Source organism: Rhinatrema bivittatum, chromosome 6 (assembly GCF_901001135.1).
Source record: "Rhinatrema bivittatum chromosome 6, aRhiBiv1.1, whole genome shotgun sequence".
NCBI lineage: Eukaryota > Metazoa > Chordata > Amphibia > Gymnophiona > Rhinatrematidae > Rhinatrema > Rhinatrema bivittatum.
Window position 1 is genome coordinate 173,097,765 of NC_042620.1, and position 22,133 is coordinate 173,119,897.

The window sequence follows — 22,133 nt, forward strand, 5'->3', positions numbered from 1 at the left end:
AAGACTTTTTAAACTGAAGTTATTTGTATGAAGTGCTGAAGAAGCAAGAGAGACATGATGTACATTACAGTCTGTACCTGATTTTTTTCTGTAACGCCTTGAAAAACTTTGCAAATTCATTATACTGTTAATTAGATATAAGATGAAATTTGCAGCTAATGTGGTGGATTCTTCAGTCAGTCCCTTGTCCTTTGAATGGTACCTTGAAAATTAAAATGTGCCTGAGTTGTTTACTCCTCTAACCTGTGCACACTCTTGGGGATGGCTTTTTTGTTAAATCGAGTTAAAAGTATGTGCATTGTGAAAGCATGTACATGTAGTTAACCGCTCTGAGAGGGAGCATAATCACCCAGGCAGTCTAGCCAGGTAACTACTTAGAGGTCAAAATTCAATTAGTTGGCTAACTTTGGTCAGGATATTCAGCAGGACATATCTAGATAAGTCTCCCATTGAATATATGCTGATAAAGTTATCTGGGTAATTTTGCCACTCACTGGGATTTTGAATATAGAAAAAATCTAGCATGTCAAGTGGGTGCCAATCCCCCTCTCCCCCATCTTTTATCTTTAACAAAGTGTTGGCCAAATCCCTACCTCCTGAAACCCCGAAGTGGCTCGTTGGGCTGAATACTAAAATATTAAGTACAAGAGAACTGACAGCTCTCAACACATTAGCATGAATTTATTTACTTCAGTCCTGATGCAAAAAAACAATGAGTAGTCCCTTCACTCACAGCTGCCACTGAAGGGGGTCAATCCCTATTCAATGAGTAACTTTCACTTGTTTGATGGACCATTTTGCTGACCCAGCATGGTGCTTCATATGTATTATGGCAACAAGCTGAAAAAAAAACCCATTGAAAAAGAGTATCAACTACTAAGATGACTTTTTACTATATCCCCTTGATTAATGACTATTCCCAAACTTGTATTACCCTTAGAATGCTAGCTTCCAGATAGAAGACAATAATATGTTCATCAGACACTACTGTAGACATTACAAACCTTTAACCGATGTTACCTCAGCTCTCAGTCACTTTATTCTGAAATGCAAGTGCATTCTTTGAAAACTCAAATCAGCTTTTTCTCTCCAGAATTCTGAAATTCCCCTCACTTATATACACAGAAACTGTTTTATAATCCATGATTTAGAGATGCACATTTGTTTTAAAGAAAAATGTGTTTCCTGAACTAAACCTGCCGATTTTTGGTTCATTTTGTTAAGTCCGAAACAAACTAATAATGGCACACAAAAACTTTCTAAATTTTCATTTTGGAAAATAGTGTGCACTATTTTCCAAAACGAATCAAAATGAACAACAATGAAAAAAATTCCTGGAATGAAATCTGGCCAAACAAAACAGGTAAAAATGAATGCAATGAACCAAATGAAAACAATTGGCCATACACATCCCTAACAGGAATGGTCAGCATGCTAACACTAATAACAGGCTAATCTTGATTGGTTCTGATTTTTTTTTCCTCCAGTGCCATACCTCATCACTATGTCACACAATCCTGATCAGTCAGATTAACTGTGAACCTGGGTCCTTTCAACGTTCATATCTCTTCAAAGCAATTTAATAAATACATCTAAAAACGCTTCTATTTTCAGTTTGCCTGAACTCACAAATAAGCCACACACACATAAATCAAATCAGCTCAGTTTGGTTTAGAAGCCAAGTCTTTTGAGTTTTATAACACATTTTTGAACATCAGAATATGGTGATAGAATTTGGCCTGAGGTTTTGTTTAGTTTGTTCCTAAACAGCCTGACTAGGAAATGCTTACTTCCAGCAGCTTCAATGACAACAACCTGATATATCAGGAGATCTGATGTGGGCTCAAAACCATTACCAACCACAAAGCCTATATCATTTCAAAGATCTGATTGAGCCCTTTCAAATTGCACCACTCCCATCCCAATACACGATTCCTGGACAGAATTGCAAGCAGTTTAAAAATCTTGTAATCTACAACAGTGGACTACAAATACTGGCTAAAAATTGGGGCCTGTCTACCTTGTTTAACTAAACTATTGCTGTCTGAGGGGAGATTGGTTGCCCTTTGCAGTTTGTTTCTTTAGCTTAACAGTTTTGCTTGATTGCATGGTTTGAAATCTAGTACTAGCTTAATAGTTTTACTTGATTCGGTGTGCTTGGTAGTCTGTTATTTTCATTTTGAGAGTCTGATAGAGCTTTTTTCTAGTTTGTTTTTTCCCACTTACCCCATCTCAAAAACTAACAAAAACAGCAAAAAACAAAAAATGAACAAAAAAATGAAATATTATAGCTGTACATCCCTAGAAATTACTCAGGAGAGTAAAAGTGCAATTGGAAGAAAAAAGAGCTAATACAGTAAAAGAAGGCGACAAGAATTGATTTAGATATATTAGTGACAGGAGAATATGCAACAATGGGATTATAAAACTCAGAGGTGAAGGGGGAGAATATGTAGAGGCTAATGAGAAGAAAGCAGAATTGCTTAACATATATTTCTGTTTGGTGTTTACTGAGGAAGAGCTTGTGGTAGGACCACAGGTGACTGACACAAATGGGAATAGGAATGAGATAGACATGGAATGATTTTCAGAAGACTGTGACCATGGGCCGCTAGCAAAACTAAAAGTAGATAAAGCAATGGGGCCAGATGGGATACATCCAAGGGTATTAAGTAAACTTAGGCAAGTTATAGCAGTTCCACAGTCTGACCATTTTAGTGCTTCTTTAGAGGTGGGAATGGTTCTTAAGGACTGGAGACAGGCAGATATGGTTTCTTTCACAAAAGTGGAATTAAGGAGGACTCTGAGAACTACACAACAATTAATTTGAATCCTTGCTAAATTAAAGGATAGTATAGTTTCTTGAATCCAGATGATTAGAGGATTCGAGGCAGCATGGTTTTACCAGAGGTAGCTCTTATCAGATAAATCTAATCAATTTATTTGACCGAGTGACCAGTAAGATCAGGGGGAGCACTAGTTGTAGTGTACTTGAATTTCAATAAAATATTTGACTCAGTTCTGCATAGACGACCTATAATCAGATTGAGCACCACAGGTATGTATCTTAAAGTGAATGAGTTAAAAACTGGTTGAGTGGGAAGCAATATAGGATAGTGGTAAATGGAATTGCGAGGAAAGGTTGGCTACCAATCATGTGCTATGGGGTTCAGTCCTCAGTCTAGTTCTTGTCAACAGTTTTGTTAGTAATATTATGGAAGGACTATTGAAAAAGGTTTGTCTTTTTGCAGATGATATCAAAATCACTATCAAAGCCAACCCTCTGGAAGGTGTGGAAAACATGAGGCAGGATTTAATGAAGCTTAAGGAATGGTCTAGAGTCTGGCATCTAAGACTAGTTAATACCCCCAAAAAAGAAAAAGTTGCATGTTTCCAAAAAATGTTCTGATGAGTTGATTTTCAGTTTCTTTTGTTTGTAACAAACCAAATGTTTATTTATTCATCATGTTTTAATTCTTTGGATAAGATGAATGCACATCCCTAGATGTCGTCATTGGATTCCCCACTCCCAAACAAGCCTAGAGTCTTCTCAGTTTGACACAGGCTTTGCCTGCATGATTAAACATCAAGCAGACACAAAATGCTGCAAAACACATGCAATGTAACTATAAGAGATGTAAACAGCCACTTATATATTTCTGCACCAGTATAGCCCCAAGGAGTGAAAACAAATGCTGTGAAGGTTCAGAAACACCTTGGCTTAGCAGAATCACTTTGGCAGTACTACGCTTTCTGATGTATCAGTGCATTCCAACATAGAACATGCAGTGGAACCCAGAATGTTCTATTTCAGCTTGTTACACAGCAGGACATTCCTAGCCTCACAACTGAATGCTATGCTCTTAAGTTTGCAACAAACGGTGAACACGTTTTACAAAGCTAAAAAAAATAACAACCTAATATCCATATGAAAAATGGCCAATAGACAGACCAGAATATTATTATTCAGTTTCTGCTCAGAGATGAAATGCTGATGCAGCCTGTATGCTATGGTTACAGTTAGACAAGGGGGATGGGGGGGGGGGGGAGAAATCAGTCTCAATTTTCTTGTCTTATCAGAGTCTGTTCTTGCTTGTTCTGCATTGATAGAATAGTCAAGGAAGAGCCGCTTGTAACGCAGCCTGGTGCAGTCCAAGGATGATGCCACAGAACAGGACTGAGAAGGTCACCTGTCACTCAGGCTGATAAAATTCTACTGCTTCCAGCTCTGGGACATGACGAGGTGCGATAAGGGAAAAGTATCAGAAATGTCACCTTCCTCTGGCCCCGAAGCACATCAAGCTGCCTGCCTGGCAGTGTACAAATGACTTGAAATCTCTAAAAAAAAAAAAAAAAATGAAGTGACAGGCATTAGTCTGGCAAATTTCAGCAGAAAAACAACATTCAATTTCCCTTGAGAAAATAAACTCCAAGACAACTGGTACACAGTAGGATGAATTCCACAAGACAGGAACTCATTGCTAAAGTCTCAGTTCCTTTATTACAATTGTAACCCCCTATGTCCTGCTTGGATACATTGAGGGGGCACATCAGAGAGCTGAAGGGTCATTAAGCGCATCCCATTGGGCTCCCAGGATTCTTCCAACAGGAGTGAAAGACAAGCTTTCAAGGCCCATAGGCTTTGTATTTCTTCAGTCCCTCTCAAAACAAACTACTTAGCCACACAAGATTAGTACTGTTCCAAAATAAAGTTTATTGGGGTACTTGGAAACTCTGGATAACTTGACAAATGGTACACTTTCTTCTAGTGCAGTGATGGCAAACTCCAGTCCTCGAGTGCCACAAACAGGCCAGGTTTTCAGGATATCCACAATAAATATGCACGAGATAGATTTGCATACATTGGAGGCGGAACATGCAGATCTTTCTCATGCATATTCATTGTGGATATCCTGAAATCCTGGCCTGTTTGTGGCACTCGAAGACTGGAGTTCGCCATCACTGTTCTAGTGCAACCCTGACAGAAATAAAATAAACAAACAAACATTTGAATACTCAGTAGGGGTGCGTTGTTTTTTTTTTATGTCACTTTCGTTTTGTTGATTTTGTTTTTAAAATGGTTCGTGGGTATTTATTTGGGGTTTCCCTGATTTCAGATTTAGTCCACACTAAAAGGACTTAGTGCACACTAACTGGATATTAGCGAGCAAGAATCAGCTTTAAATATATTACTTTCTGTGTTTGCAAGGTCAGAGGCTCTTGTTATAGCCAAAATGGACTTACAATGTCATGTGGGAAACGTAGAGGAAGAAGTTGGATCTGTTAAAAATGAAGTTACCTCTCTTCAGAAGGAATGTGATTGTCGGGAAGATGCACACTTCTCGCCAGGACCCCCATTCTGGTACTTTGGGGATATTTCTGCAGTCTATGGGAGACTATCCGTAGCTTGTCTCAAGCTCTTTAGCATCCCCACAGTATAATTATGTAATGCTTCTTGCTTGTGATAACTCACTAGAGTAATGCATCTAGCACTTTTCCTTGACAAATACTTTATTAAAAACTTCCAGAATTGCATTTAGCCTTCAGTAACAAAAATTATGTACAAAGCTCTTCAGTGCAAAACAGTTACTTAATGTCCTTTAGCAACTGTCCTCTGTGTCCACTCACCCAGTGAAATCCTTGAGAAAACAAAACGTTTCTAAAAAAAACCCCCCAAACCCCCCAAGAAAACCCCACACAAAATAATTCACTAGCAGTCCTTTGATAGTAAGGATGATAACAAGGCACAAATTTCCCTTGACAAAACCATTAGTTAGTAGCTCTCTAATAGCTGGATAAGCTTTGCAGTAATACACAAAAACAACTGTGAGGGAGTTTACCGACAACTCCCTCACTCTACCTTAAGGGGCCTGGTTCAGGCTTCTAACCCAGCTTCCTTAAGGCAGAATGCTGCAAAGGAGTCTGGGTGAAGGGACATTCCCTTCACCCAACCATAAGAATCCAGGCCCAGATTGCTTGGGGAGGCCCCAGGGCTCAGAGAGGAGCCCTGGGGATCAGAGAGGAGTCAGGGTTACCTCGAATCCTTATAACTGAAGGACGCTCATATAACCTGGTTAAGGTGAGCTGCATTACTTCTATGACCAAGAATGCCTTATGTCCGCTGATTATTTTACTTGTACATTGCCTCTTATGTTTATAGTTATGTTTTATAGTTTGTGGTATCTATTTATTCATTTATTGATATTACTTTATCTAGCCAGTTTTATCCCTCTCCCTGTCTTATGTATTCATTCGGTTATATGTAAGGGCTCCGCCCAAAAGTTAATTGTATTTTTCTATTTTTCTGTTTTCCTGTTATATGTAAGGGCTCCGCCCAAAAGTTCTTGTTCTTTGTGAACCGATGCGATGTGCGAACGGATATCGGTATAGAAGAGACTTTAAATAAATAAATAAATAAATAAATAAATAAATAAATAAATAAGGTCTGCTGCTCTACTTTGATTTGTATGGCTTTATTTTGGTAAAAAAAAATAGTATATGAGGAAGCACCAGGCTCAGTCTCCTTTTGTTTTACTGGCTGTTCTTGAGGTATGGCCAGCCTAATGCATCACACAAGGTACAAACTTCTTTTGGTAATGAATTAATTAAGAGTTCCCTGTCAGCTGACTGGGTTTTCAGTAACACATAGAAGCAAGGGATTTCAGCCTCCCTCACCTGCCCGCAGAAATCCTTTCACCTTCTGCCTTATCACTCAGAGGTATCCATTAGTTCAGGGGAATCTTCATAGTCCTCTTTCTTCCACTTCTATGGGTTACATACCTCCAAAGTCGGTGGCTTGTTGTCCGGGGAACCATCCTCTTCCTCCTCCCTTTCTCCCAAAGGATCTTTGATTTTATCGGGCAGGTCCCACTCCCTTTCACTCTTGCCCCTTGGATCCTCCCAGAGTTCTCTGCTTGCCCCAGGGAATTTAGGAAATGGAGCATGTGTAGGCATTTCTCTACATCTGGGTTGTCTGGGCTTCTGCCAGGATCTAGAGGTTTGTTGCCATCTGTTTGTGACTTGAGTAGGGATTGGGTGTATCTACCCTTCTGCATCACAGAGATATACTGATAGATAATGATGACTAGGACAAGTGCCAGATGGGCAACTTTCCATTCTTGACTGGGATGATTTTCAAGATGACAGATCCATCTGTTCTTCCATCTTCTCTATCACCGTCCTTGAACTCTTGGGATTAGAGATCTAGGCTCTTCTCCTGTAAAACATAAGATCTCCTATAAATTTGGCATAGTCTGTGAAAATATGATACCATTTTAAAAAATATATATATTCATGTGCCTGTAAAGGAACATTACAGTTGGTGCAAGGTACTTGTGTGCAGGCAATCGTCACCTACAAATACAATAATAAATTAAGAAGACTTAGCAATAGACAAGAACAAATGCAGGTAAGATAAAATAGATTAAAAATCATATTGTAATTTATTATATTTTTCCTTATTTTAAAATGTTAGGAATTATTCTCTGTTTACATTTTATGATTTTTTCCAAACTGAAATCATAAGACACATTTAAGAAACCTAACAGTTGTTAAATCACCTTTAGAAATCTTCTGGCCTTTGCCCACTTCATTTAGGTAGGTCAATCATCTTCATTATCAATGCTCTTTGAAAGAACATTTCACATGGACACTGGAATCAAAAGTCCAGGAGAGTAGCTTTAGAAAGCAGCTTCCACAGTGGTACCATCCAGTCAAGGAACACAAGATAAAGTTCATCCAAACGTTCTGTCTGGAAACAGGAGAAAAAGAGAATTTCCAAGGAAACTTTTCCATCACACTCAGCCGCAAGCAAGGCATGTATAACAATTAGCAACTACAACAGAACACAAAAAGAACAAGGGACAACAAATAGGGATAAGGGCAGTCTCTTTGTTCAGTCCTTAAAGCCTCTTAAAAAATAACAGAATCCAACTACATTCAAACAATGAAAGAGGTTGGATAGAATATTCCAGGAACTGGTGTTTTTTTAGCTGTACCAATTACAATTCAGAGTGATCTGATGTCCTTCAACAACCACTGAACTTCCATTCAAAGACCCTGTTCTTCTGTAACATTGGGGTCAAGGAGTGCCAGGCTTTGGCCTTCCTCAGATTCAGGATCCATTTGCCCTTCAAACCTGAAAGCTGGAAGACCAAACACGTCATCATAATTGAGGCCAGCAGCCAAGGCTTCACCCTTAGAGCATCCTGGTCAAAAGGGGACTCCTAGTGATCTGGTCTGATCTGAATTCTTCTGGTAAAACTTCAAGCTATAACATCTGAATTTCCTGAAGAAAATTGAAGCAGGGTCCCACCCATGTCTCTTCTTATTTCAATAGGCCAAGGCCTGTCACTTTCTGTAACTGAGGCAACATTTACCACAGAGGGATCCAATAGTGGTCAGTAGGCAAGAGAAATAGCTCTAGTGGATGTAACTGTAGAACACACAGAGATAGCTCTCCCATTGGCAATGTCTCTGTAACTACCATCAATATAGTCCATTATTTGATCTTATTGTTGAAGATCATACTCTGAAGGGATCCAACATCTCTCATCACTTCTGGGCTATGACTATGCTGGGGTGGACCCAGGCTCCTCTGAGCTTCCAATGTCATGGGTAGACTTGTTCCAAAAGCCAACAATGCTGTAAATGCTGCAGGGGTCATAAATATTGCAGATACCTCTGGCTCATACAAACATCCTTGACAAGAGAAATACTTCAGTTGAAAATGGAGCAGGCTGCTACAGCAGATGGCTCATAGAACACTCATCTCATCCTATGATTTCTGTTTTTTCCAAAGTCATCCATAATATATAAAATCTCAGGCAATATGGGCATCCTGGTCACCATGACTACACCATTTCTGATTCCTTTCTTTGAGTAAATCTTCTTAGTAATGGACCAAAAAACTCCAGACATGCTGAAAGCCTCTGGTCTCCTCACCATGCCCAAACTCTTTGCTTTGCTTTGGGGTGGTGGCACGCATTCTTCACACTCTTCAGTGATATTACAGGGCTCCTCATTGGTTGCTCCAGGATCACTCTGGTATATTCATCTATGTCACACATACATAACTCCTCAGTGGCACAAACTTGAATGCACTTTTACATTGACTCATCTTTGGTCTTTCAAATTCCATGGTTCTCTCTAAAACACTCCAAAATCTTTGGGGTACAAATTACTGGTAGGATACACATTGATACATACTGGTAGGGTAAACATTAAAACATATCACATAATGTCCAAAACGTTTTCAGGCCCCATGTTGGGTGTCAATTTTGTACAACCCCCATCCCCTTATCCTTCTTGGATCAATAAGGAGGTACATCAGGAAGCTGAGGGGCCATTAAACATCCCCATGGGGCTCCAAGGGTTCTTCTGTTGAGGGAAGGGAGGTTTTAAGATTCATAGGCTTTGTATTTGATTAGTATGCCTTAGCCCAAACAACTCAGCCACATAAGGTTGATGTTCCAAAATAAAGTTTACTGAGGTACTTGGAAACTGGAGGTCAACCTCTTATGTTTTTGTAAGTCCCTAAACTTGGGCAAGTCACTTTACTTTTGTGGCTAGGAGCCTAATTGAAAACTGGGTGCATGTTTTAACCTGACTTTCCCAGTTAGCAAATTCTACAGTATCTATGTAATTATAAAGGATTATAGAATGTCATTGTACCTATACAATAGGCAGAGACCCACCTTAAGCTTGATTAATCCTAATATCACAAAGTGGAGTCTGCTGTTTCTGAAGCACTTTGGCACTGTTCTCATCACAGAACTCTTTGTCGGGTGCTGCTTGCAGTCTGTACTTTCTTTTGAATTCCTTCAGCAAAAATTAAGGAGTAAGGTCTTTTAGTTGTGGATTCAGTCACAGCTTTGCATCCAATTAGTGGAAATGAAAACTGCATTAAAGTGGAGGAGCATTAACAATGAGAAGCCCACAAGGGGGACAAGAAAAAGAGAGCAATGCTTTGTCATGAATAACCTTTTCAATCAGAAAAGACTCCGGCTGTAAAAACTGCATTAGAAATGTTAATTATTGCTGTCTCTGAGATGGAACTGGAGAAACTGGAAATCCCTGGCTACCTGATTCAGAGAAGGTCATAGCAATATGAAACTGTGCTATTTAATCCATTAGCCCTGAATACCACCTGCAAGGAAAATAGAGGGACAGGCTGAGTTCCACTTCAAAACTTCCAGCTTCTATTCTGCAATTTCAAAATGAACAAAATAAAACTGTTCTCTGTGGCAAGCTTGCCATTTATAGATATGATGTGAATTATAGTTATATACTATCACAACATGGATTACAACAAATTCATACATACATTACAAGTAGGTTAATGCAATACTATACAGAAACAGTTGCTATCCTTTTTTTACATTGGCCCCTATGCTTCAGACTGTGGAAAAAAAACTAAACAACTGAGCTGTCAGTTTCAAATAAAGAGCCAAGTGTAAAATTTAGAATATTAATGCCTACTTGGGAGTCCATTTGTGGCCCTATCCAGCAGTCCTGTGTGAATGATACCTGATTGACCTTGATGGCACGCATGGCAATATGTGCAAGCTGTTCAGGAATTGTTTGGGGAAAGAGGGCAATATCCCTTGAAAAACAGGATCTCTCTGATTTGAATATTATGCAGGAGTATGACTTACTTTCCTTCACCTTCCAATCAGCTGCTCCCTTCTTTTCTTTGGTCACACAAGATGTTGAGGCTATGTCACATACACAGTCACAATCCATTCTCTTCAAGCCCCATTAAGTGGATTCTTTGTTGGAGGGTGACTGGGGCGGGGGAGGGGGGGATATCCTCCAGGTAGGGGACAAATCCTGCTGAGGCAGAACCAGGCTTCACACAAAAATCCAAAACTCTTCAAAAAATCAGGCTCACAAAAATTCTCTTCCACTCCCAAACACTCCCTGCCAGAGTGTGCTTGTAAAGAGCCAGGAATATGCCTCTTCCCCTGATATCAGGCAGAAGGGCCTAAAATGGGGAATCATGCCAATCCTCTCCTGCTTCTCCAAAGCTGAACCAAAAAATGCCACCCATTCCTCATGCTCTGCCTACTTTTATACAGAATGCTGACCAATCCAGGCAACCTCAAAGGAGTTGCCTGCAAGGGATGGCCTGCAAACTCCTAATTCCTCACTAAATCCTAACTCACTGCCTGAGCGAGGGATGAACTGTATAATGGAGACCTAAGGGATCTTTATATAGTAATAGTATGTAGAGATCCCTAGATTTGTCTAAAGAGATCTGAAGTTCAGTGGAGTTGATAGACTGGTAGTGTGGAGAGAGAAAGAACAGTTTTCTCTCTCATCCCTGGAGTAAATTGCAAGAGGCATACAGACAGTACAGGAGCTGTTCTGTGTTAGAGCAGAAGCTGTGAGCCCAAAGAAAGGATTTTGCATGTTCTTTCCTTACTTTTGTAAGAGAAGACAAGTCTGAAGCTTTCCAATCTTATTTTTGTCTAAGTTCAAAGGCTGTAGACCAGAAGGCGCAGTAGATAGTGAAAAGATGTTGTCTAATTTTGATTTTTCAAAAAGGATTCTGGGAACCCAAAGCTATTGCTGTACTTTGCTGATGAGGGGCTTTATACAGCTATTCCAGTTAGTGTACATGGTACCAAGCAGGTATAGCTGTTTACCCATTTTAGTGTTTTATCCTAGACTAGAGGTGCTACGGGTCCAGGTTCAGGTCTGGACAGGGAGGAAGATTTCTGGCGTTCTCTATCACCACCTCTGTGACGATTTTACAGTTAAACTTGAAATTCTTCAGAAAGTGCCAAACAATGAAGAGCAATAGCAGAGAAGCAAAAACCAGGAGCAGAAAAGGGGTCCCTCTATCCTCTAGTAAGGCAAAAAGGGGTGAATCGGGGGAGGGGGGAACACTATTGAGTCTATAAAAGGTATTCAAATGAAATAGTCTTTACTGTAACTTAAAAAGGATGATCCAAGCCTCAATATAAAAAAAATAAAAAAAACAGCATCAGAAATATGATGGCAATGAATATTATTGTCAATTTGTTCATCTTAGGTGTTAGTTCTCTTCTCACGTCCCTTGCAGTATTACCCATGGAGAAAAAAAGTTCTCACCCTGTAATGTTGGGTAATTGGAATGGGGATTCCACCATAAAGGTAATCAAAAGGTAGAAAAATATCCCCAGCCACAAAAACTGCAGCGTAACAGTCCCCAAGTATAACAACATCCAAAACTTTACTCTATTTTGGTCAAGCTCTTCAGCTTCTTTCTCAAATGGGAAATTTCTCAATAGGGGTTAGAACCTTGAGTCCTTATCTCGAAATAATCTCAATTTCTTCTTTACCTTGCTTCTTCAGATTGCTCAGGCAACATGATCCTTACCCCAATCCTTGGGGTTACTAGGGATATGCCCTTCCCTTTAGACTTATTAAGTTCAGAAGTCCAATAATCTTATTCAGAAGTCCATCAATATCCAAATATGAAAAGTGATGAGCAGAGGCCTGTTGCAGTAGGGCACTGCTGGCGAGATAGTGGACCCTTGGGCCGGCCTACCTAGGATGACAGAGCAGGCCAGGGGGCAGAGCCACAAGTAGAAGGTGTTCACCCAGGAACCAGGAACCCCCCGGGAGGAGCCATTAGGGCACCGGATCCCCGGGACTTGGTATTGAGACAGAAAGTCCAGGAATTCAGATAGACAGCCCGGGACCAGAGCAAGCAGGAAGGATAGGCAGTCCAAGGTACCTGGGAGACAGGGACCGGCTGTACAGGGCTGAGGGCCGGCTGAAGGCAGGGCAGCGGGCAAGAGCGGAGTCCGTAGCAAACCGGAGGCTGAAGCAGGCTGTAGGCTGAAGCAGAATCGGTAGCAAACCTGAGGCTGAAGCAGCCTGTAGGCTGAAGTGGAATCGGTAGCAAACCGGAGGCTGAAGCAGGCTGTAGGCTGAAGCGGAATCGGTAGCAAACCGGAGGCTGAAGCAGGCTGTAGGCTGAAGCGGATACAGGCCAAGGTCAGGGCTGGCTGCAGACTGAAGCGGAGTCGGAGGCAGGCCGGAGTCGGAGGCAGGCAGCAGGCAGAAGTGGAGTCAGAGGCAAACCAGAGTTGGAGGCAGGCAGCAGGCTGAAGCAGGGTCAAAGGCAAACCGGAGTCGGAGGCAGGCAGCAGGCTGAAGCGGAAGTCAGAAGCAAACCGGAGTCAGAGGCAGGCAGCAGGCTGAAGCAAAGTCAAAGCAAACCGGAGTCAGAAGCAGGCAACGTGGAGATCACCAGGAACGCAACTAAGAACAACTATGGATTTGTGAACCTCGTTGCAAGGCAATGAGAGATAGTTTGAGCGCTGGTTATATCGGGACTTGGGTGTGACGTCACCCGCACGGGCGGGGCCAGGCTTCCGGGGGTTGAGCGCGCGAGACAGGAGAGAAGCAGGCACGAAATGGTGGACGCCATTACGTGCCTGCTTCTGTGAAGAATCTCAAACTCCACTCTCCTCCTTAAGATCCTGGGGGAATCTGAACTTCTTAAAATTACTTGAATCCTGAAGGGATTTCTTTCTTATAAGCTGAAATCCTGGGGGATGGTGGGGGGGGGGGGTAAATCTCTTACTTCTCCAATAACTTGTTTGAGGAATCTCTAGCAGTGACTCCTATCTATTCTTCTTTAGCCTTCCCACTAGCTATCTTTTTCCTTCTAAAACACTGAGCATGCTCCAGGGGATTATATACCCTACATGCCATACCCTCAAAAAAGTGGGGCTACAGATATGTAAGCCCCCTCCTACTATCCCCAGCCAGAAAATCAATGGGAAATATTAGTGACTGGTGAAGCCCAGTCACGCAGGTACCAAACCTCAAGGGAGAAAGTAGTGTGTGCCAGCCTTGTATTACATGTCATAGGACAAATCAGCTTGTACTCACCCGATATTCAACCAAAGAAAAAGGAGAAGAGACTGTCCTGCAGGAGTAGCAGGACAGAGCCTTTAGAATTCAGGTAACAAGAGATATCCTAGAAGGTAAAGGAATGCCTATGGTCTACCTGTGAAAGAGAAGCAGAAGCATCCTAAGAGTGAGTAGCTTGTGAGAACACAAATGAAAGAAACAACTTCATCCCCATGTAAATGTCAGTTATCAGTACTGAAGAAACTGAGTTCTGAAGGAAATGACATCATTAGTGCACTCAGTAGCCTAAATTAGAACTCCTCCAACAAGTGGGCAAATCAAATGATTATCTTAGGCATCCTGGAGTGATTTCTAGCTCAATTCCTTACTTTTGTTCTGTAAAGTCTGGTGATGTTGGTTAAAAAGAAAACCATCAACTTCCGTAAGTTTTCTTATAACAAACTCGATGACGGTTGGGAGGCTGATCCCGAGATAATGATGGCAGGCAGTAGAGCTGAATTGGAAGTAGGTCTCAATGGCATAGCTCCTCTCTCAATTCCATAGTTGGTTTTGTGATCTCAGACAAGATATCAAAAATTACAAAAAAGAAATGATAGATTTGATGGCAGAAATGAAAGAGGAAATTTCTGAAATGAGCTGCTTTTTAGATGAAACAGACAACAAAACTGAGGCACAGGCTGAATGGTTGCACCGACTACAAGGACAGCTCAAATCTTTACAATTGGAATGTGCATCCCTATCAGATAAACAAGCAGATCTCAAAAATAGATCTCAGTGGAGTAATCTACATTTCAGGGGAGTACCAGAGACTCATGAATTCTTTGACTGTGAGTCGGTAGTAATCCAGATCTGCCAAAGTTTACTGCCTTCCTCGAAACAAAATGGCCAGTAAAAACTGGTATCTATTAAATTGGATAAGGCCCATCGCTCTCTTGCGCAGAAAATGGCTAATAGACCTAGGGATATCATAGCTTGCTTTCATAGCTATGCAGGAAAAGAAAAAAATTTTCATTGCTAGGAAACAAATGACCTGAAAGTGGGAAGGTCAGGATATAGTGATTTTTGCCGACATATCTCAAATCACCCTTCATAAGCATCAGGACCTACATGAGATTACTGGCTTCCTGCACAAGGAAAACATACGCAATCACTGGCTGCGTCCATTTGGCTTATGGTTCTTCATTAGTGGAACTTTATTCCGAGTGAAAACAGTAGAGGAGGCTGTGGCAGTCTTCCTGGATGCAGGCTTTACTAAAATTGAAAGAAGACACTGGCTGAAGGCCCCTCCTCTGCAGAAAGAGGAACATCACGATGGCAGTGCCTCGGGAAGGAAAGTGGATGCTTGTGAAGAAATTCAGAAGGATCAACATTGTCTAAGGATGCCACATGAGCAAGTGTGACTTACTACACCTGAAACTTCCTCAGATGAATCGGATATACCGCTTATATTTTTTATTTAGCGACCAGCTAAGACTTGGTTCACTTTATAAATAAGGCTCATCAGATTTCCTTGAGCTCTTTATTGGTTCTGCAATATTTTTTTTTACAATGTAAAAGAAAAAGTTGATGCCTAGGATTCTGAGTTATCATGAGCATGTATAATTGCTTGTATTTATTTTTATTATTTTAAATTTATCAATATTTTCAATTTTTCATGCCCATTTGGCTTGGAGTCCACTTGTCGCAATGGCTTTTCCTTCGGAAGTTAGGTTGGATCTGCTAGTGAGTATCTGCAGATCATTGTGGGGTGTGAAAGGGGGGTGCGGGGAGAGACATTTGTATGTACTCTTGGTTCTTATGGTATGGGAAGCAGGGGGAAATTTTGGGGGAGGAGATATTAACCAAAAAGGAATGAAAGGAAACATAGTAATAGGTTTAGGAGAAAGGGGTGGTACAGAGGCAAATTGGATATGGTCTGTTTCCTTGTATTTGTGAGCATGAGAGCTAGTTCAGCAGTGCTATATATTAAGCTATTTGATATTGATCTTTCCCAATGGCATCTTTTAAGCTCTTATCTTTGAATGTCAAGGGCTTGAACACTTATCGGAAAAGACGGTTATTATATAAAGATATGAATAGACTACAGGCTGCAATAGTGATGTTGCAAGAAACATATCTAAAAAGTAGATATGAGCATTTAATGAGATCAGATATATATCCCTCCTCTTATTGGGTAGCTAGCTCTAAAGATGCAAAATATACTGGTGTAGGCATTCTAATAAGGAAGGATTTCATTTTTGAATATAAATCCTGTTATAAGGATCTTGGGGGGTAGATATCTTATTTTAGTGATTTCTGTAGGGGGGCGGGAACATACATGTTAGTCAACGTGTATGCTCCGAACTCTAAGCAAGGTGAGTTTTTTGTTGCATTGGGGGAAACCTTAAAAGAGAACAATCTCACAAGAGAATGCTATCTCAATCAGTCTTTTGCCAGCTGGAGGACTGTAGAGCTAGGTTAGCAGTGATGGATTCTGCCATCATAGCACATAACTTAGAACTTGTGCACCAAATTTCTTTGAGGGCGGAAACAAAGTGGGGAAGTTGTAACCCAACAAATTAAAAAGATGATTTGTCCAAAATAATGTGGTTACAATTAAAGATAAGGTGGGGGTTTTGTTTACTGCGAACAAGCATATTAGAAAATGGTTCCTCCAATTCTACTTAGAACTATACATTTCAGATAGTACTATAGACCCGAGGGAGATAAGCAAGTATCTCAAAGGTATTTCCTTGCCTGTTATATCTTCTGACAGTGACTATTGATAAATAGATAACACAATTGGACTATTGACAGTGACTATTGATAAATAGATAACACAACTGGAACTGTGATGACTATTAAGAAATTGAAACCCGGCAAATCACCAGGCCTTGATGCATATACGGCGTGATTTCTATCAGAAATTTTCTAAATCCTTAACTGCACTATTAACAAAGATGTGTAATTCTCTCAGTGGGGAAAGCACTCTATTGCAAAATTCCAATTTGGCAGGCATAACTATTTTGGTTAAGCTGGCACGTATCCCCACAATTTGCGGGTCCTACCGTCCTATTTCCCTTATTAATTTAGATCTGAAAATTCTTGCAAAGATCCTGGCTGACAGGTTGAATAGCTTTATATCCTGTAAAATACACTCAGATCAGGCTAGGTTCATTCTAGGCTGAATGACATCTGACATTGTTCGCAAAATTGCAGACAATATGTGGTGGGTGAAGCAGCAGAAGATTTCATCCTTGTTTCTCACAATGGATGCTGAAAAAGAGTTTAATATGGTATATTGGCCATTTTTATTCAAGACACTAGACATGATACATTTTGGGAATTTCTTTATTTAATAGACTCTCAATTATATCACATGCCTAAAGCAGTGGGAGCACTGAGAAGAGAGGATCACCTTGCTGGTGGCTGAAAGGAATCAGTAAGTTCTTGCTTGGGAAATTTTCTTTTTTAAAAGTATTGGGACTAATTTAACTTTTTGGTAATATTATTTAGTGTGTTTGTGTGTGTTTGTGCTTTTAATAGTCAGTAAGGCAGGGAATAAAGTAAAGTTAGACTGTTTATTTTTAAATTGTCAGTCAATAAGGCAGCTAATACACAGTAGTTAGTGTGTTTATTTAGTTTGTAAGGCAACTAATAAGCAGAAGTTAGTGTTTGTATATTAAAAAAAAAAAAAAAAGTAGCCAGAAGCTAGAAATAAGCTAGGAGCAGTGTATACCTAAGTAAAAAGGTTGAAAAGTTCAACACTCACCTTGGATAGGTGTTAAGGTAGTGTGATTTGGTTTGATTAGGTACCAACATTTGTTCATCAAGAGAGCAGTGAGTCATTCTGCTGACTAACTGAAGTTAGACTGTTTGTATTTCCTAATCCTCCCACTCCTCGCCCACCCACCCCCTAACGCATCCTTTAAGTTATAGGCAGGTTCCACTTTCACAAAAAAAAAAAACAACCCCCCAAAAAAACACCCTATTGAGGGTTTGATCATTCCCCTGTAGGCCACTACCAGACATATAAGGACAGATTTTAAGAGGTACGCGTGGGCATATATTAATGCAGCAACCTGGCGCGCACAAATGTACGCCTGATTTTATAACATGTGCTCGCAGCCGCACGCATGTTAAAAAATCCAGGCTCGGTGCGCGCAAGGGGGTACACAATTGTGCAACTTGTGCACGCTGAGTCACGCAGCCTTCCTCTGTTCCCTCCGAGGCCGTTCCGAAATCGGAACAGCCTCGGAGGGAACTTTCCTTCCGCACCCCCCCACCTTCCCCTCCCTTTCTCTATCTAACCCGCCCCCCAGCCCTACCTAAAAAAACCCTTACCTTTATCTTATAAGTTGTGCCTGCCTCTGGGCAGGCATAGGTTGCACGTACTGGCCGACGGCCGGACCGCGAGCCCGGGCACAGCAGCAAATAGCCGCTGTGCCTGGAGGCTCTGGCCCTGCTCCACCCTGTTTTTAAAGGCCCGGGACATACGCACGTCTCGGGTCTTGTGCGCGTCACCCGGCCTATGCAAAATAGGCTCGGCGCGTGCAAGAACGGGTTTTTGCGGTTACACGCATAATATACGCGCATAACCCTTTTACAATCCGCTACAAAGTGAATTCACTAATACATTTAAAGGACGTTAATTAGACACATTCCTACTCCCATAGCAACCTAAAACTTAACTAGCAACTGAACAAATTTGAGATGAAGGCAGCAGTCCAGCAGCAAGAGGGGGGCTTCCCAGTCTTTTGCATCGAGTATCACATGTATGATTTTTTACCTGCCCGTGAGAAATTGTACATGTGCATGTGATGCAAAGAGCTCCTGTCTCTCAAAGCATGTGTCCGATCTCTGGAGGCTAGAGTGGCAGGCCTGGAAGAGCTGAGGCAGACAGAGAGGTGTATAGTAGCCAAGTCCCAACTTCAGACTAGCAGCCCTGGTGTTGCCTTGGAGGAAGGTCTCATGATCGTAGAGCATCAACCTGGTGCAGCAAGAAAGGATCCTGTAGCAAGGACCTGCTCTCCAGGTGGCACACTGCCCTTTCGCACCAAGGATGTGTCTCCAAGGCATACTGCCCAGGAGGGAAGGGTTAGGTCAGCCGTTATAGTTGAGGATTCGATTATTATGAATGTAGACAGCTGGGTAGCTGGTGGGCATGAGGATCGCCTGGTAACATGCCTACCTGGTGTGAAGGTGATGGTGGACCTCACACGTCACCTAGATAGGATTTTAGACAGTGCTGGGGAGGAGCAGGCTGTCGTGTACATGTGGGCACCAACGACATAGGAAAATGTGGGAGGGAAGCATTCTCTGAAATGCTCCCTGTTCCACGCGCATGTCCCCAGAAGCAGGGAGAGCTCCGGAGTCTCAATGCGTGGATGAGATGATGGTGCAAGGAAGAGGGATTCAGTTTTTTAAGGAAATGGGGAACCTTTTGAGGAAGGGGGAGTCTCTTCTGAAGGGACAGGCTCCACCTTAACCAGGGTGGAACCAGACTGCTGGCGCTAACCTTTAAAAAGGAGATAGAGCAGCTTTTAAACTAGAACAAAGGGGAAAGCCAACAGTTGCTCAGCAGCGCATGGTTCGGAGGGAGGTATCTTCAAAGGATACTAACGATGTATTAGAATTAGGGCATCCCGACAGTGAGGTTCCAATAATAAGAAAAGTAGTCCAAGTGCCTGTAACTAAAAGCTCACCTGAGCTAAAAAATTCTAACTTATCCCTATCAATTAAAAAGCAGAATGAAAATACAACCAAAAAACAAACTTTGAAATGTTTGTATGCTAATGCCAGAAGTTTAAGACGTAAGATGGGAGAATTATAATGTATAGCAGTGAATGATGACATAGATTTAATTGGCATCACAGAGACATGGTGGAAGGAGGACAACCAATGGGACAGTGCTATACCGGGGTACAAATTAAATCGCAATGACAGAGAGGAGCACCCAGGAGGCGGTGTGGTGCTTTATGTCCAGGATGGCATAGAGTCCAACAGGATAAACATCCTGCATGAGACTAAATGCACAATCTAATCTTTATGGGTAGAAATCCTTTGTGTGTTGGGGAAGACTATAGTGATAGGAGTATACTACCGTCCACCTGCTCAAGATGATGAGATGGACAGTGAAATGCTAAGAGAAATTAAGGAAGCTAACCAAATTGGTAGTGCGTTAATAATGGGAGATTTCATTGGGACATGCTAGAGATATAAAGTTCCTGGATGGAATAAATGATGGAATAAATGAAAGCTTTATGGAGCAATTGGTTCAGGAACCGACAAGAAAGGGAACAATTTTAGAGCACAGGATTTGGTGAGAGAGGTAACGGTGGTGGGGCTGTTTGGCAATAGAGATCATAATATCATCAAATTTGAATTAATGACTGAAAGGGGGACAGTAAGCTAATCCACGGCTCTCGTGCTAAACTTTCAAAAGGGAAACTTTGATAAAATGATAAAAATAGTTAGGAAAAAACTGAAAGGGGCAGTTACAAAGGTAAAAAGTGTGCAAGAGGCATGGTCATTGGTAAAAAATACCATACTAGAAGCACAGTCCAGATGTATTGCACACATTAAGAAAGGTGGAAAGACGGCAAAACGATCACTGGCAAGGTTAATAAGGGAGGTGAAAGAAGCTATTTTAGCCAAAAGATAATAGGATAATGTATAAACTTGGCAAGTTAAATGTAAGACATTGATAAGACAGGCTAAGAGAGAATTTGAAAAGAAGTTGGCCATAGAGGCAAAATCTCACAGTAAAAAACTTTTTAAAATATATCTGAAGCAGAAAGCCTGTCAGGGAGTCAGTTGGACCGTTAGATGATTGAGGGGTTAAACGGGCAATTAGAGAAAATAAGGCCATCGTAGAAACATTAAATGATTTTTTTACTTCAATGTTTACTGAAGAGGATGTTGGGGAGATACCCATATCAGAGAAGGTTTTCATGGGTAATGATTCAGATGGACTGAACCAAATCACGGTGAACCTAGAAGATCTGGTAGGCCTGATTGACAAACTGAAGAGTAGTAAATCGCCAGATGGTATACACCCTAGGAATCTGAAGGAACTAAAAAATGAAATTTCAGACCTATTAGTAAAAATTTGTAACCTATCATTAAAATCATCCATTGTACCTGAAGACTGGAAGGTGGCTAATATAACCCAATATTTAAAAAGGGCTCCAGGGGCGATCCGGGAAACTACAGACTGGTTAGCCTGACTTCAGTGCCAGGAAAAATAGTGGAAAGTGTTCTAAATATCAAAATCACAGAACATATAGAAAGATATGGTTTAATGGAACAAAGTCAGCATGGCTTTACCCAAGGCAAGTCTTTCCTCACACATCTGCTTCACTTTTTTGAAGGAGTTAATAAACATGTGGATAAAGGTGAACCGGTAGATGTAGTATATTTGGATTTTAAGAAGGCGTTTGACAAAGTTCCTCATGAGAGGCTTCTAGGAAAAGTAAAAAGTCATGGGATAGGTGGCGATGTCCTTCATGGATTACAAACTGGCTAAAAGACAGGAAACAGAGAGTAGGATTAAATGGACAATTTTCTCAGTGGAAGGGAATGGGCAGTGGAGTGCCTCAGGGATTTGTATTGGGACCCGTACTTTTCAATATATTTATAAATGATCTGGTAAGAAATACAACGAGTGAGGTAATCAAATTTGCAGGTGTTACAAAATTGTTCAGAGTAGTTAAATCACAAACAGAGTGTGATAAATTGCAGGGAAATTGGGCAATTGGGAAAAATAACCCATGCTATAGTTATACAATGTTAGGTTCCATATTAGGAGCTACCACCCAAGAAAGAGATCTAGGCATCATAGTGGATAACACATTGAAATCATCGGCTCAGTGTACTACGGCAGTCAAAAAAAGCAAACAGAATGTTGGGAATTATTAGAAATGGAATGGTGAATAAAACGGAAAATATCATAATGCCTCTGTATCGCTCCATGGTGAGACCACACCTTGAATACTGTGTACAATTCTGGTCACCGCATCTCGAAAAAGATATAGTTGCGATGGAGAAGGTACAGAGAAAGGTGACCAAAATGATACAGGGAATGGAACAGCTCCCCTATGAGGAAAGACTAAAGAGCTTAGGACTTTTCAGCTTGGAGAAGAGACGGCTGAGGGGGGGATATGATAGAGGTGTTTAAAATCATGAGAGGTCTAGAACGGGTTAATGTGAATCAGTTATTTACTCTTTCAGATAATAGAAAGACTAGGGGGCACTCCATGAAGTTAGCATGTGGTACATTT

The 22,133-nt window shown here is 41.1% G+C and overlaps 1 long non-coding RNA gene across 1 annotated transcript in view; it reads right to left on the reverse strand.

Annotated features, from left to right (window-relative positions):
• Positions 1–1,332: 1,332 nt before the first annotated feature.
• The window catches only part of LOC115093834, a 44,537-nt gene continuing 23,736 nt past the window's right edge, over positions 1,333–22,133 (reverse strand). Inside the window, exons 2-5 of the long non-coding RNA XR_003857420.1 lie at positions 9,696–9,819; positions 7,560–7,750; positions 6,781–7,216; positions 1,333–4,338 (exon numbers count right to left, since the gene is read on the reverse strand). This is a non-coding gene — a long non-coding RNA (uncharacterized LOC115093834). The remainder of the gene's footprint in view (positions 4,339–6,780; positions 7,217–7,559; positions 7,751–9,695; positions 9,820–22,133) is intronic.